The sequence below is a fragment of the Melanaphis sacchari genome, unplaced genomic scaffold (assembly GCF_002803265.2).
Source record: "Melanaphis sacchari strain LSU unplaced genomic scaffold, SCAv2.0 Contig65_pilon_pilon, whole genome shotgun sequence".
Taxonomy (NCBI): Eukaryota; Metazoa; Arthropoda; class Insecta; order Hemiptera; family Aphididae; genus Melanaphis; species Melanaphis sacchari.
The window spans coordinates 2,552,087-2,566,855 of NW_020271469.1; the positions used below are offsets into that span (position 1 = coordinate 2,552,087).

The 14,769-nt window shown below is 26.2% G+C and overlaps 1 long non-coding RNA gene across 1 annotated transcript; it reads right to left on the reverse strand.

Moving 5' to 3' along the window:
* Nucleotides 1-5,140: 5,140 nt before the first annotated feature.
* On the reverse strand, nt 5,141-8,904 carry LOC112600630. The gene is made up of 4 exons (XR_003115011.1): nt 8,295-8,904; nt 6,039-6,107; nt 5,488-5,535; nt 5,141-5,176 (listed from the first exon to the last, which is right to left on the reverse strand). It is a non-coding gene; the product is annotated as an uncharacterized LOC112600630 (long non-coding RNA).
* Nucleotides 8,905-14,769: the final 5,865 nt, after the last annotated feature.

Genomic DNA, 14,769 nt, shown 5'->3' on the forward strand with positions numbered 1-14,769 from the left:
AAAAATAAAAAAAAATTATGAACTATAATATTAAAATATTAGCTGTATACTCATGTTAATAAAATCTTCATTAGTTATATTGTAATATTCAATTAAAAATTACTAATTAAGTTAAATAATAGTTGACATGAAATAGATCATCTTACTTTTACACTCTAAAAGTATTTAAAAAAAATAAAAAATAAAAAATAAAAAAAATACTTGCTTATTTAGTCAAATAACTCTTATTTATTATTTTTATAATTATATTTTTTATTCATAGTCGCGAGGGATTTATTTTATTTTAGTTTTTTAATAGGTATAATTACAAAATTATTTAATAGATTTATAAAATAACAGAGGTATTGTGATGATTTGACAGTACCTATAGAGATTATGGCGTCGTTTTTAAAAATAAATAAGATCTTATACCTATAAAGGTATGACTTACGTAATTATATATTTATTATTGGTTTGATATTTTTTAAATCAAAGGCGGTTTTGTGTTCAATTTATTCTTTAAAGTTAACCAAATATTTTCTAATAAATGTAAGTTATAGATATTTAATATGATCAAAATATTGATTATAAATTAGGTGAAATACTATAATATAATGTTGTGAGCTTACTTTCAATATCTGTAAATGTATAAATGTAATTAAATGATGAATGTCATTACTCATAATTTATAAATTATGAACTATTTCAAATGTGATATAGGCAAGGCTACGTTAACCTAGGTGAAGAAGAGCATTTTCTCTAAACGGCCAATTTTGAAAGGCGGCAAAAGATTTAAATTACCTATTTGAAAAAAAAAATGTAACAATGGATTTTTATAAATAATTTTTTTTAATGTAATACTTAAGAAAATTTTTTAAAATGAGTTTATATTATTTCATATTAACTTTGTATTTTTCTCTATAACTCTAGTAATAGTATTGTAAATTGTCAAATTTCTATAATAAATATTAAGCGATACACGTAATACACGGACCACACATTTATATCTAATGGTGTATATGAAGTTTTGAATTTAAAAACTTAATCTTTCAACTAGCTATCGTATAAAACGTGGTTAAAAAAAATAATAATCAACAGGTGTCTGTGAGCCGTAAAAGAAAAAATATAATTGAATATTTTTACTTTTTTTTATACTCATAATTTTGTGGCATCACATCTAATGTAGGATATGAAGTTTCGAAATTTAAAACTTATTCCTTCACTTATATCTATCGTTTGAAACATGGTTATTTAAAAAAAAAACAACGGTATGTATAAAATTAGTGAACTTACCAAAACTGCCTGCAAATGTATAAACATCAGTACTTGATTATTATATACTTTTTAAAATGATAAAAATGTTTTTATATGAAATACTCAACTAAACTCTTAACAAAATAAATTTTGGTACCTTATACATTAAAATCAAGCTTAAAAGTTATATTTTATATTAAATACTTTATAAAAACCATATATTATTTTTTTCTTGTTAAATATTAAAGTATGAAAACAAAAATAAAACTACTCGTAAATTTAGTAATATAATATTATAATAATTAAGTTATTGATGATGATTAGCAGAAAAAAAAATATGCTAGTTTTTATTTTTATTTTTCAAGTGGTATAGGAAATTTTAAATATTTATAAAATATTTTTTGTTTAGAATGAATTTTCAAAAAAATTTCTGAGTTGTAGTATAAATCTTACAAATTACGTAAGTTTTAAATATTTTGCAAGCAATTTCTGGCTTAGGAAAAGTTTCTTATGCATTAGGTAGTAGGATTACTTTCTGATTCTTTTGAATATAGTTAAGTATAAATTCTGGTTTTCGTAGTTGTACTGAAAATTCTTTATTAAAAAGATTAATTGGAAAAAAAATTTAAGTTGGTAAGAGAGACTGGGGAAACGTAGGTACTTTAAAATATTGATTCAACTGATTTTTAATATGACAATAATAAATGGATTTGTGGTCTTACCCGTAATGCATTTAGCTAAATAAATATAATCAAATATTTTAGTGACATATAAATGTATTAAATAATATTATATATCATATTTACAAATGAATGGTTAATTTGTATAGTTATTTATTTTAAATAATTTATTTAAAAATGTAATATTAACAATTAATTATAGGCTGTAATATAAATATCTATCAAATGGAGATCTAGTAAATGTATTTAAAATATTATATTTCCTTTAAATGTTTATAGTTTACATTTAATAAATAATTTAAAATAAACGTAATAATACCTATTTTATTGAAGATATTTTGATTTTTATTTGCTATAAAAATATTTAAATTTGAAATAAAATGTTATGATTTGGTTTAAAAATTGATAAAAAGGATAAATATTTAAAAACATGATATACAAACTCACAAAATACAATATAATAATTTATTTATTTATTATATAATACAACTGTTAAACACTTAATTACCTATTTAATGAATAATATTATTTAATTCATAATTTTATGAATTTATCGTAGACCTAAACTTAGTATATATAGACTAAAAAAATTATAAAACAACATAAATAGAAATTAAGTATAAAAAAGGATTTTTTAAATTTTGAGTTCTAAGGAAGAATTAAGTATTAGTTATGTCTTTTTAAATACGTAAGTTCAATGTAAAAAAAATATGAACCTTGAAATATTTTAAAGTTTTATTATCGTATAGTTTATTTTATAATAGATAAGTAAAGGCGTAATACTTATTTATTTGATAATTCTTAAATATCAGAATGTTTTCATTTTATTCGAAAAAGATATAAGCCACAGTTTTTGACAAACGGTTCTCTGTATTCTAATCAGTATTGAGTTTTTGGTTTGTGTACAGTTCTTCAAAATTAAAAATGTATTATTTAACTTTTTATGTCAATTGAAATTGACATAATATATCTATTTGTTGCACTCGAAACAATACAAATTTTAAAATATATTCTAACTCGGAGGTTCCTAAATTGTGAGTCGTGACCCAAAAGTGGGCTGTGATTATTTTTTTAGTTGGTTACGTTGTATTTTAATAATTTATAATAACTTTAAGTAATACATTTTCTTAAACACGTGTTTTTATAATTTTGTGCTTTTATTACTTTTCGTTGATGTTAAAATTCAGTTTTGTCATAAATCGTACTAACAAATGATTACCTGCTTGACGTTCAAAATTATTGATTATTTTCAGCAATAGTCGGTACATCAAATACGATACACGCACCCAGTTTTAATACTACTTTTTCTCAAATAGCTAATAAATTCGTTTATTTTGTGCTTTTGTATAATTACTATGGACAAATAGTTAAATAAAAAATCAACTACTCAAAGTTCTGCAGAAACTGAAGAAAAAAAGACAATGATATCTATGTAAACGTTTAAAAAAATAAAATAATTGATTATGAGGGTTCAACAAGTTTTTATAGTCAAAATAAAAAAAAAAAACTTACAGAAAATATTGTCTAAATTATTTGCGAATTGAAGTTTTTTGTGGAACGGAAACGAAGAACATTTACGACCACAATGTATTATTTGTGGATGCACACTTGTAAATAAGAGTATGCGAACAAACAAACTACATCGACATATAGATACGAGTACAAATCATCCAGAAATAACGAATAAAAAATTTGAGTTTCATGAAAAAAAATTCATGATAAAATAATTTTTAACGCGATTAAATTAACTTGACGAATATTAATAAATAATATAAAAATTCCTTGATAAAAATTTAAATATAAGATTTACTGTTTTTAATATATGTCATTTTTAATTTTTTGTCGTAAGAAACTGATCTAAGAAATAGCAAAAAAAAAAGAAAAAAGAAAAAAGGTAATTTATATTATTGGGTCTTCAAAATATAAAAAATTTCTAGAATGAATCATACTATAAAAAGTTTGGGAATCTCTGTTCTAACATCTAGTTTGGTTGTATTTTTGAGTAGATAATTTTTTAAAGGAGTTTTGTCTTACATTTAAAAAATGTTTTGTTTGACAACTATTTGAAACAATTGCAGTAGGTAATGATTATAAATCATGTTTGCTCATGATTATTTTTAAATTTGAATTTCAAAGTTTGTAGATTATAATTTCCCAAAATGTATTATTTTACCAAACTTGTCATATCAATTGTACACAAATTATTTATTTTTACACGCTATATTTAACTAAACTTCTTTAAATTAAAATACTAAGTTTGACTTATTAATTATTATTCTTATATTTATGATAAATTGTAAAATATAATTTAAAATACAACTTTCGGACTTACTTATTTCTACTAAAATCATAATACAAAATATTAAATAATCAGAACCTATTATTAGTGTTATACTTATTAAAGATTATCTTACATATTTTAAATATTCAGAGTGATGTAATATGTAATGGATGTATTGGTTTTACAGATGTATAATGCAATGTTTTTTTTTTAAATTTAATATAATATTATCATATTTTTATTATGTTTTAGATCAGAATATTATCAAGTTTTTATCTGAAAATACTCAATATTAAATGTAGGTCTTGATCAGATATATTGAAAATGTAAGAATATGTTGCTAATTAGTTATTTTTTACTGCAGCTTGAACAATACCAAAAAATACATAACCAACATTAATAAAAGCATTATAATTTGTGAATTAAAATCTTTTGAAATTGAATAAATAAAAAAAAAATAACGATTTTAGTTTGATGTACCTAGTTAAGTATAAAGAATCAATCACAGAAATGTAAAACAATTAATCATTATGTAAGTGTATTATATTTTTTTGTGAAAAAATAATAAAATTGTTGTTATATATAGACTAATAGTAAGCTATTTTAAATCTTTTTACTCATTTTATAAACTTTATGGTATGTTGGTAAATTATATTATACTAGGATAATTTAGATTTATAAATTTGAATTTTTATGTATGAATAGTAAGTTTATACTATAACTCACAAAGTCTATTACAATATTGTGCTGGAGTATACACTTTACCTGTAAAGAAATTTAAAAAAATAATGTAATTCATTTGGGTGCCTTTGATACATAATAAATTATAAGTGAAAACATACAATATAAAATTATTATTATAAATACGTTCAAGGTAAATTCTATGAATTATTTTTTGAAATTATTAGCTAGATTAAAGAATAATGCTTACTATTATCACATTTTACTTGTATTATTTTATCGTAGTATTTCCATATATAATCTAAAAAGTATAATATTTTTAATAATTAGTTTTGATAGATATTATTCATTGAAACATTTATATTTTTTTATAATATACATAAATACTTAATTATTTCTAAGTTACATCAAATGACTATGTACCTACAATTGATAACTGAGGAGTTATGTTAACTAGTGCGTGATTATGGTGATTAATACTTATTCTCGTTGCGATAACTTCAGAATTTAATTCGCCACCATTAATTTTATCATTATATTACTTAAAATATAAGTATCTGCAAATTTTTATTTTTTCGTATTGATTCTATAGGTTAAAAAAAAAAAAAATACCTGGAACATCTGTTCCGTCTTTTATTTCACTAGTAGACTCTGCAATATCTAATAGGAAAATATGAAAAAATATTGAAAATTTATTAATACATTAGAGTATTATCAGTTAATGTTATAAATTGATAAGCTTAATTATTTACAAATCAAGAAGATCGTATAGTGAAGATATACTACAGTCATCCTAGTTCTTTCTATTAAATCTATTTTTTAAATTGTTACCTTTTTAATTTCAATTCATTTTTCTATTTCTTTTTTTCCCCTTATGTCTATTCTACTAACTCACTTACCATTTATGCTATTCATATTTTTATTTTAGGTAATGGTGAGTACCTACATTAAGTTTGAGATAACCTTTGGCTATAAATTTTATGGTTCACAACATTTATTTTATTAATTACCCACATAATTATAATAAATAAGAGTATTTAAAATATATTCATAAGTGTATAGTATAATTATTAGTTAATGAGGTAAATTAAAAAGATATTATGTAAGCGCATCATAAACAGGAAGACAAGATGTAGTTTAAAATTATACATTTTAAAACATACGAGTACTTGTTGTTGTTTTAGATTGTTGAAGTTTGGCTTTTGCATGATTTAAAAATGTTTGACGATCCTCTGGAATAGATAATTTTTATGACAATCACTAATACACGTTGAATTATCACACAATTCATGAAATACAAATATATTTTATGAGCATTTATTCAGTAACCCTATTGGTTAACCAATAATTTAACAAACTCTTTATTCTATCAGTATAAAGCATAAGTAGGTACTACATTAAAATAAAACTCTCATGTCGGATTTCATGAATAATCAATAAATATTTAATGACCTCATGATGATCTAATGATCTCTAACACACGATTGGATAATTATTTATCGAAAAATTAAATTAATCAATTTTTTATGTAATCCGTTATAACTGATCCTAATAGACACGTAAAATAAAAAATAAAAATATATTATTTTCTTAAAAATTTATTTTGCTAATAAATATCACGAAAAAATTCGATAAGAAGTAAACATGTATATTGTATGCAATTGCTATTGGTGATTTTAATGTAAAATTACTTGAAAATTATTTTTTAAAGGTATAGATCAATTTGTTGTGTGTCCGCCGTCGTGCACGCACGTTTGCCGCGTCGCGTGCGCTATCTCTACCATTAGTGTTATTAGATAACCATGTTCATGCGTTAGTACGATATCGGGTCCGTCCGTCATGTCTCACACCTTTACTTCGGAATCGACAAAACGGAATCTGTCGTCCTCCTCTTCACCTAATTCTAACCCAAGAGTCAAGACTCTCAAGACTTTCATATCGCCAAACCGTTTCGCCGTGCTCACCCCGGATGAGGACCTCCCGGAGGTTTTTAGTCCACCCAGCGTCTCAGCCGCCTCTGAATTTCAATGCGAAACAACTGCTCCAAAATCAAAACGCCTCGGCGTCAAAGTAGCTGAAGTTGCCAACAAACCATCACCGCCAATAGTGATAAATAATGTCACAAATTACTCTGCGTTAAAAGCGGATTTTATTGCTTTACTGGGCGCCGACGGTTTTACCGTTACCGCCAAGGGCACCTCCATACATGTCAAAACGCGTAATTGCACAGACTACTATAAATTGATCGATTATTGCAATGACCAAGATCTTGAGGCCCATACGTGGGCATCCCGACATACCCGTTCAATAAAAGTATTTATTCGTCATTTACATCACACTATTGCCGTTGAGGATATAGAAAAAGCCCTCACGGTTGAGGGTTTCTCCGTCATAAATGTGTCAAACATACACCATCGCGTAAGCAAACAAGCTCTTTCTCTTTTTTCTGTTGTTCTTACGGCAAACGAATTTAACCGGAGTATATACCAACTATCTTTTCTTTTAAACTCTAAAATAGTGGTCGAAAAACCAAATCAAGCTCGATTTCCGCCACAATGTAAACAGTGCCAACGTTATGGTCACACACAAGGGTACTGTAACAACCCGCCTAGATGCGTCAAATGCAGCAACAATCATATCTCCAAGGCATGTACCAAACCTTCCAATACGCCTGCAAAATGCGCGTTATGTGCCGGCGCACATACCGCGAATTACAAAGGGTGTTCATCAATAAAAAAAATATCATACACCTCCCACAAGAAAGGACATACGAAGATCACACCACCAGCTCCATCGACCGCGCCCTCTAAAGTTTTGCATGTCACAGATGTACCTCCGCTTGCCCACACTCAATTAAATTCCAAAAAAGGTGCCAAGACGTATGCAAAAGTAACTGCAGGCAACTTGCACAATTCAAACACCGAATCTATTTCAGTAATCATGGCTCATTTCATTACGCAATTAAATTCCCTTATTACTCCACTAATCTCGCTCTTATCTAATCTCCTAAATACAATTCTTTCCAAAAATACTTTACCTCCTTAATTATATCTGGCCATTTTATATACATTTAATTATTTAATTGGTTTATATCAGTACTCTTATCTACAATTGTATCTGTTTCTCTTTTATTGTTTTACTATTTTCAACTAATATTTGTATACTTTGTAACTGTCGAACCTAATAGTATAACTAAGGTTTCAATAAAAAAAAAAAAAAAAAAAAAAAAAAAAAAAAAAAAAAAAGGTATAGATTTGTATAAATTATTATATATAATATATTTTAACTGTTAAATTATTATAAATTTCCATATAAATATATACATTTAAACGTTAAATATTAAAATCACTTTTAACCACGACGTTTGAGATATTTTTAATTTATAGAATACTCGTAGTTACACTATACATATTACTTACCAAATGTCATTGCGATAATATAATTTTTAAATCCAAACGTATCTATATATAATAATATGGTATATTAAACATTTATTATTCGTCTAAGTTGAACATAAGACAGTATCCACACTGGGTGGGCTACCGTCTTGTAGAAATAAGAACGCCTTGTTGTGTTCAATGCTGAAGGTGTGCTTTATTTCTATGTTTGTGTTAAGTAAATATTATAAAATTGATTGAGCAGCGATGGTCTACTTGGCGTCCAGTATTCTCTTACAATGTTGAATATGTTTTATATACACACTATCTGACCCGGCCACGCGTTGCTGTGGCTAAAGTTTTTGTTATATTACATTAAGAGGAACAATAAGAGAACATCAGTCACGGAGTCCACTATGCTTTTTCACACAGATGGTATTTGTAAAAAAATATGGTGATCTCCTTATTTGACTTTCTACTACTATAACCCCTTGGTACAATGAAATTATTTACTAACAAAGACGAAAATGTTGATGTTGGTATACAAATTCACTGGGTTGAGATTTGAAGGGGAAGTACGTTGAACACATTTAATTGAAATGTTCTTACACTTGATATTAAGCAGAAATCAATAGGTACAAAATAAAAATTTATCAGATTTATTATTTCCATTTAATTTTATAACAAATTTCAGTATATTACAGTATAATACAGTAAATAACATGTGACGCTTAAACTCATGAACGAGATATGCAAGGCAGACAGTCTTAAACTTTTAAACATTAATATCTAATTTTTTGAATTATAAATACTTTCAATTTCAATTTAATTTAACACCAATCGGTGCACAATGCTTTTGGTTAACCTGTCTTTAGCTAACACAAATAGATTCGACGGTTTCCCAACACGTGAACACGCAACATATAGTTGCCCATGGGAAAAACATGGATTTTCCAAATCTAAACCACAAATGGACATTGTTTGACCTTGAGATTTATTTATAGACATGGCGAAAGCTAAACGAATTGGAAACTGTAGCCTTTTGAAGGGTATGGTAGAATCTGATGGTATCATTGGAATACGTGGCAGCAGGACCTTTGGCATCAGTGATCTGATTTTATGGTACACCTGGCCTTGAATTTTGAATGTAGTTTCAAAATTACGTCCATCGGATGCACGATCGCAAATTTTAGTTTGGAAGCAAGAATTAAATTTGCGTATCTTACGCAAAAATAATTTGGAATCATCTGAATTGCCAGTAAGAAAGGATAATAAAGGCTCCGGCGGAGCGGGTAGAGGTGACAGCACAACTTTTCCTGATGCGCAGCACATGCCGGCTGCTTCATTCCGAAATTTCAATGCCTGACAATATTGACATACTTTATCCGTTCCACCGATAGCAATTTTTGAATGCGCTGAGTAGTTAATATCTGGTGCATATTCAAAGGCAAGCCGAACGAATGATGCACGTGTTAATGAGCGGCTGATCCGTTGCCTTTGTCGATCTCTTTCTCGTACTGTAGCTATGTTTCATTCTCGTGCCGCTCTTGTTCTCGTAATATTCTGTTGCAGACGTTCGTCACGCTGTTCTTGAGATTCTCGTGCACGACTATCTGCAGTCCTGATTCTTTGAGCTGCATTTCTTGTTTCGATTTGTTCTGGTAATTGCTGAGCTCTTTTAAGTTGAACCAAATTACACGCGGTGTAAAAATTTCATCAGGATCGGTTAAGTGGTTTAGGAGTCCATTGAGGACAAACATTGTGACATGAGATTTATATATATTAGATTTATATATATTAAGATATATTATATATATACAATATACAATTCTCGGGTGGGGAACGAGACTATGTACGTCGGGCCCTCTTTTTAAAGTGGTTTCCGATCCATGTCTAGTTCGGAAAGTGTGGCCTAGACAGACGCGCTGGGCGTGACACACAATTTGAGAGGTTGCCCTGAAAAGGACAATTTTAGGAGTCTCGGAGGAGAATCAAGCGGGTATTAGCCCGTTGGCGAGGTCCGGAGCGCCGATGAGGGATTATATGCCACCGTTGGCTGCGGCTGTGGTCTTCTCTTTTGAGTTCTTCAATTTTTTTCTGTGTATTGAATGTAGATGTTGAAGGTTTGAAGATTGAAAGAAGACTAATGAATAATGATGTACTCGCGTATAAACGCGTCGCCGTATCGACTAATAAACATACGCTTAGAGTAATGTGTTTAGTGTCGGCCCGATTTCCCGTTTTATTCGATCTATATTCATTCCACAGGAGTGGAATTTGTATCTTTAAAATGGAAACAACCTATCCTAATCCGCCAATATCCCTTTCCTGCCAATCGTCCATATAAATAGCCAGACATCGGCCTTTTTTGTAGCATTTGTTTCTGATTGGTCGCGGCTGTCGTATCTCACGGGCGGTATAATATACGTGTTGGCCCTGAAGAGGGCGGTGTTCGTATATGTGTGCACCGTAACAAACGCTCATTATTGTACTAATTAAATTTAATTGGATGCAATAATTACAAACTAGTTTTACCGAACTGATAGGGTTGTATAAAATAATAAATTAAAAACATACTTACAATCAAACCCAACAGTTACAAGATCGACTATTAAACATTTTTCATTATTAATATTTTATTATTGGCAAAAATAATATTTATTGAAAAAAATGATTTATGATAAATGTAATTAATTAAACAAATATAAATTTAAAAATTATATAAGTTAATTGTAAGAAGTTAGTTCAAAATGAAAACGTTAGATGAGAATAATAGAGTTGAATTTCATTATCTAATAAAACTTGAAATCATTGTTAAAAGATAATGAAGGTAAGCATTAATTACGGGCATATGTAAATTGCACCAATTACGACCTTTTCAAATCTTTTTTCATGTTAACTTACAGATATGCTAATTTGCTTGAAACAAATGTTAACCCGCCAATATAAATTTAAATTATTATATATAAGATATTTATACCGTTTTTTATACCAATTAAAAATATATATAACTAACAATAATGATGAATAGTTAGTTAAAAAAACAAAATAACTAATTAAAACTAACATAATTTGTTTATCGGCATTATTATACCATAAATTACGTGCAGATTTATTGTATATATAAATAGACAATATTATACGCTGACTATTTCGTTCAATGTTATCATCTAAAAATAAATGGAAGAACTTAAATCTGTCTAATGTATAATATTTTGTCCGTAACGTGTTCTTATAACAATATTTTATTATTATATAATTTTATTAACCGGTGGAACGATATATTTTAGATAGTGCAGAGTGTAGTGTATATTACTATACAGATGCGCAGATATAGTAAAATAATTTCAATATCTACAATTTTCCATTAAATGCAGTTATTTTTTCATGGTTATGTTTATATTATTGTATAAATAAATTGTATTATTTACTAATATGAAAGTATCTTACTATAGCATTCTAAAAAAAAAATATTTATCAAATAAATATTAATGCATTGTAAATACTTTGTATTTTGCTAAGATTAACACAATAAAGCAATTTTTTGGTTAGGTTGAATTTAGAAATGAAAGCTAATGATGAAAAATGGAGAATATCGATTTAATCATCAGACATAATTGGACAAAATTGGTCACTGTCTAAGGATTCTTTTATTTGAGATATAGTTTACCCATACATATTATATATAATCTTAATCTACATTTTTTATTTATCTAGGTAGGTATCTATAATAATTTTGTAGTGTGATGTAACACAACCTGAAATAACCGATGTGTTATTTGTATTACGTATACTACATATATCACAATTTATTTGCAGAATTTGTATACACCAATAAGCAATGACAGTAAAAGAGTATTTTTGTTTACAAAAACATTTTCTGCTGTCATTAAACAGGGAAAATAAAGGAAAAAAAAGTATCTATTATAGAATCTATCATTTTTATTTGGAGTTATCTTCGAAGCAACTGACTCGATTTACATAAAGTTTTTTTTAAATTTTTTTTAAAAAGGACAATGAACCAATTCTTTATCATATTAAATATGTCTGAATTTCCACAAAGTTATACTTTTTTTAAAAAATATGATTTTATGAATTAATCTAGTGTTTCACATTCATTTATACGTATTTGATTAATTTGTTTTTCTTATCTTAGAATAACTTTATTATTTGTAATTAATTTATTTTATAAAATGCATTTTGTTTGAAGTACCTACTTAATATAAAATAAGTAAACTTACTTTGATAAACTAGAAAAAAATAAATAACAATTGCATTTTATGTTTTATTATTTAATGTTCAGCATATTAATATTTTTCTGTAATGACTTGTATATGATTTAAGATACACTGATAAACTTTAAATTTATTATAAGTTAACTATGTAGATATATTGTTTTTTTTATTCATAGGTACTTAATAATTTAATGATTATTTTTCTTATTGTACTTATTATGTGCATAGACTATAAATGCATAATATGGTCAAGTGTTGTGTAATAAAACGTAATTTTTACAAAATGGAAAATTGGTTTTATTAAATTTATGCAACTTATATAGAAATAGGATGTAGTCTAATTTAAAGTTTATCTTAATATGTACAATATATTAGAAAATTAACATCAAATAAGTATAAGATTATATATCTATTAAATATAATTAATAAAGGTTAACATTATCTTGAAATACTATAAGCAGTATAAACAGTTTAGTTTTATAAAATTTTTTTATTTTTAATATTTTATTGCACAATCTATTTATAAATATTTCAAACGACAATTAGTGTGATGATGTATAATATGAAAATAATTCGTGATTCATAGAATGAAGAATCCTCTAATTGGATTGAATTCGCTTTAAGAGTTTAAACATTTAAAATAATTTTCTTTTGTTATGACATATAAATAAATTATATGTTTTATAGTTTATTTATATAATTTTTTTTAAACTTACCATTAAAATCTAAAAAAAAAAAATATTGTATTAATTAAATTTTTTGAAATTTAACATTTCTATACATCATTGAGTGTAAATTAATATACATTATATAAGTTCATTTATAAGTTGGTATATATAAAGTTGATTTATAATTATTTTGTTTCAAAATGTAATTTACTTTTATCATACTTTCAGTTCATATTTTAAAATTTAAAATTGTAATTGATTTAATGATAATTTATATAATTTTTTATTCAAATAATTTCCACTCCATCAGTTCTTAGTTGTATTTTTTAGTATAGAAATAAAAATAAAAATATTTTTAAAGTAAAAATAATGTATTTGTTAAAACGTATTTTATTACTTTCATAATATAATATTAGTGTTAATATAGGTATAAAATAGGTAATTGATTGTTGTTACCTTTAACAGCATGATTACTATTTATAAAAAATATTACAATTATTGTAATTATTAAATTTTTATAAGAAATCATTGTTATTGTTCTGACAACTAAAACAACACTGGCATTAATTTTATTTTACAAAAAATATGGATTTTCATAACTGTTGGTTGAATAAAAAAAATATATTGTTTATTTATTAACAATTAAACAAACATTTAACGCATATACTATGTAAATACTTAAAGGTACAAAGCAAGTTGAAAAATTTAATATTATGTTGGCTTAATACAATTTGCTTCTCTTCACTACTTTTATCAATGACGTGTTTAAACATATATTTTTTTTTGCTGTACTTTTTTAATATATGATTGAAGCTATTAGTATAATTATAATGTAGTATATTAATATGGCTTATAGTACGTTGATGTACAGTAAAACTTGCTTAAGACGCTCTCGCTTAAGACGCTTTCCCGCATAAGACGCTGTTTTTAGTCGGTCCCTAGACATTTCCTATACTAGTCAATGTAAAAATCACCTGTTAAGACGCTCAGTTTTTCTCTGTCTAATCGGGTAAAACGCTCTTTTTTTTCAGCAGATTACGATAAATTTTAGTAGTTTTGTGAAAATAAAAATAGAATAAACTGTTTTCGGAAAGCTGCATTTGGTGTGTTGAACAACTCTGAACAGGCTGATAGCTCGCCTTTAAAAGAAGAGGACTTTCAGCTTCTGCAAAACTTTGCTGATTACGCAACAGTAGATGATGAACTCGTAACCAGTAGCACTCGGACTTTAGATGAAATAATCGCTGATACGAACTTAGTGGACAATGAGAAAGAAGACGACGATCAAGAAGAAGAAGATCAAGACTTTCCAGTATCTACTCCTACAATAACTACTGGTTTGCAACATTTATCGGAAATTCGGAAAGTATTATCCTGTGTTGAAAATTCCGAAGAAATGTTAGGTTGTCTTAATAAAATTGAAAACTTTCTTGCTGAAACACATTGTCAGAACCTTAAACAATCAAAAATAGATCATTTTTTTAATAAACAATAATAAAATATGTATGTAATAATAATATTTTTTAAAATTAAATTCAGTAGCACAAAAATATAAGTATGTATGTATATTGTAATTATAATTAATTTATAAGTGTATTTCTCATTAAATTATGT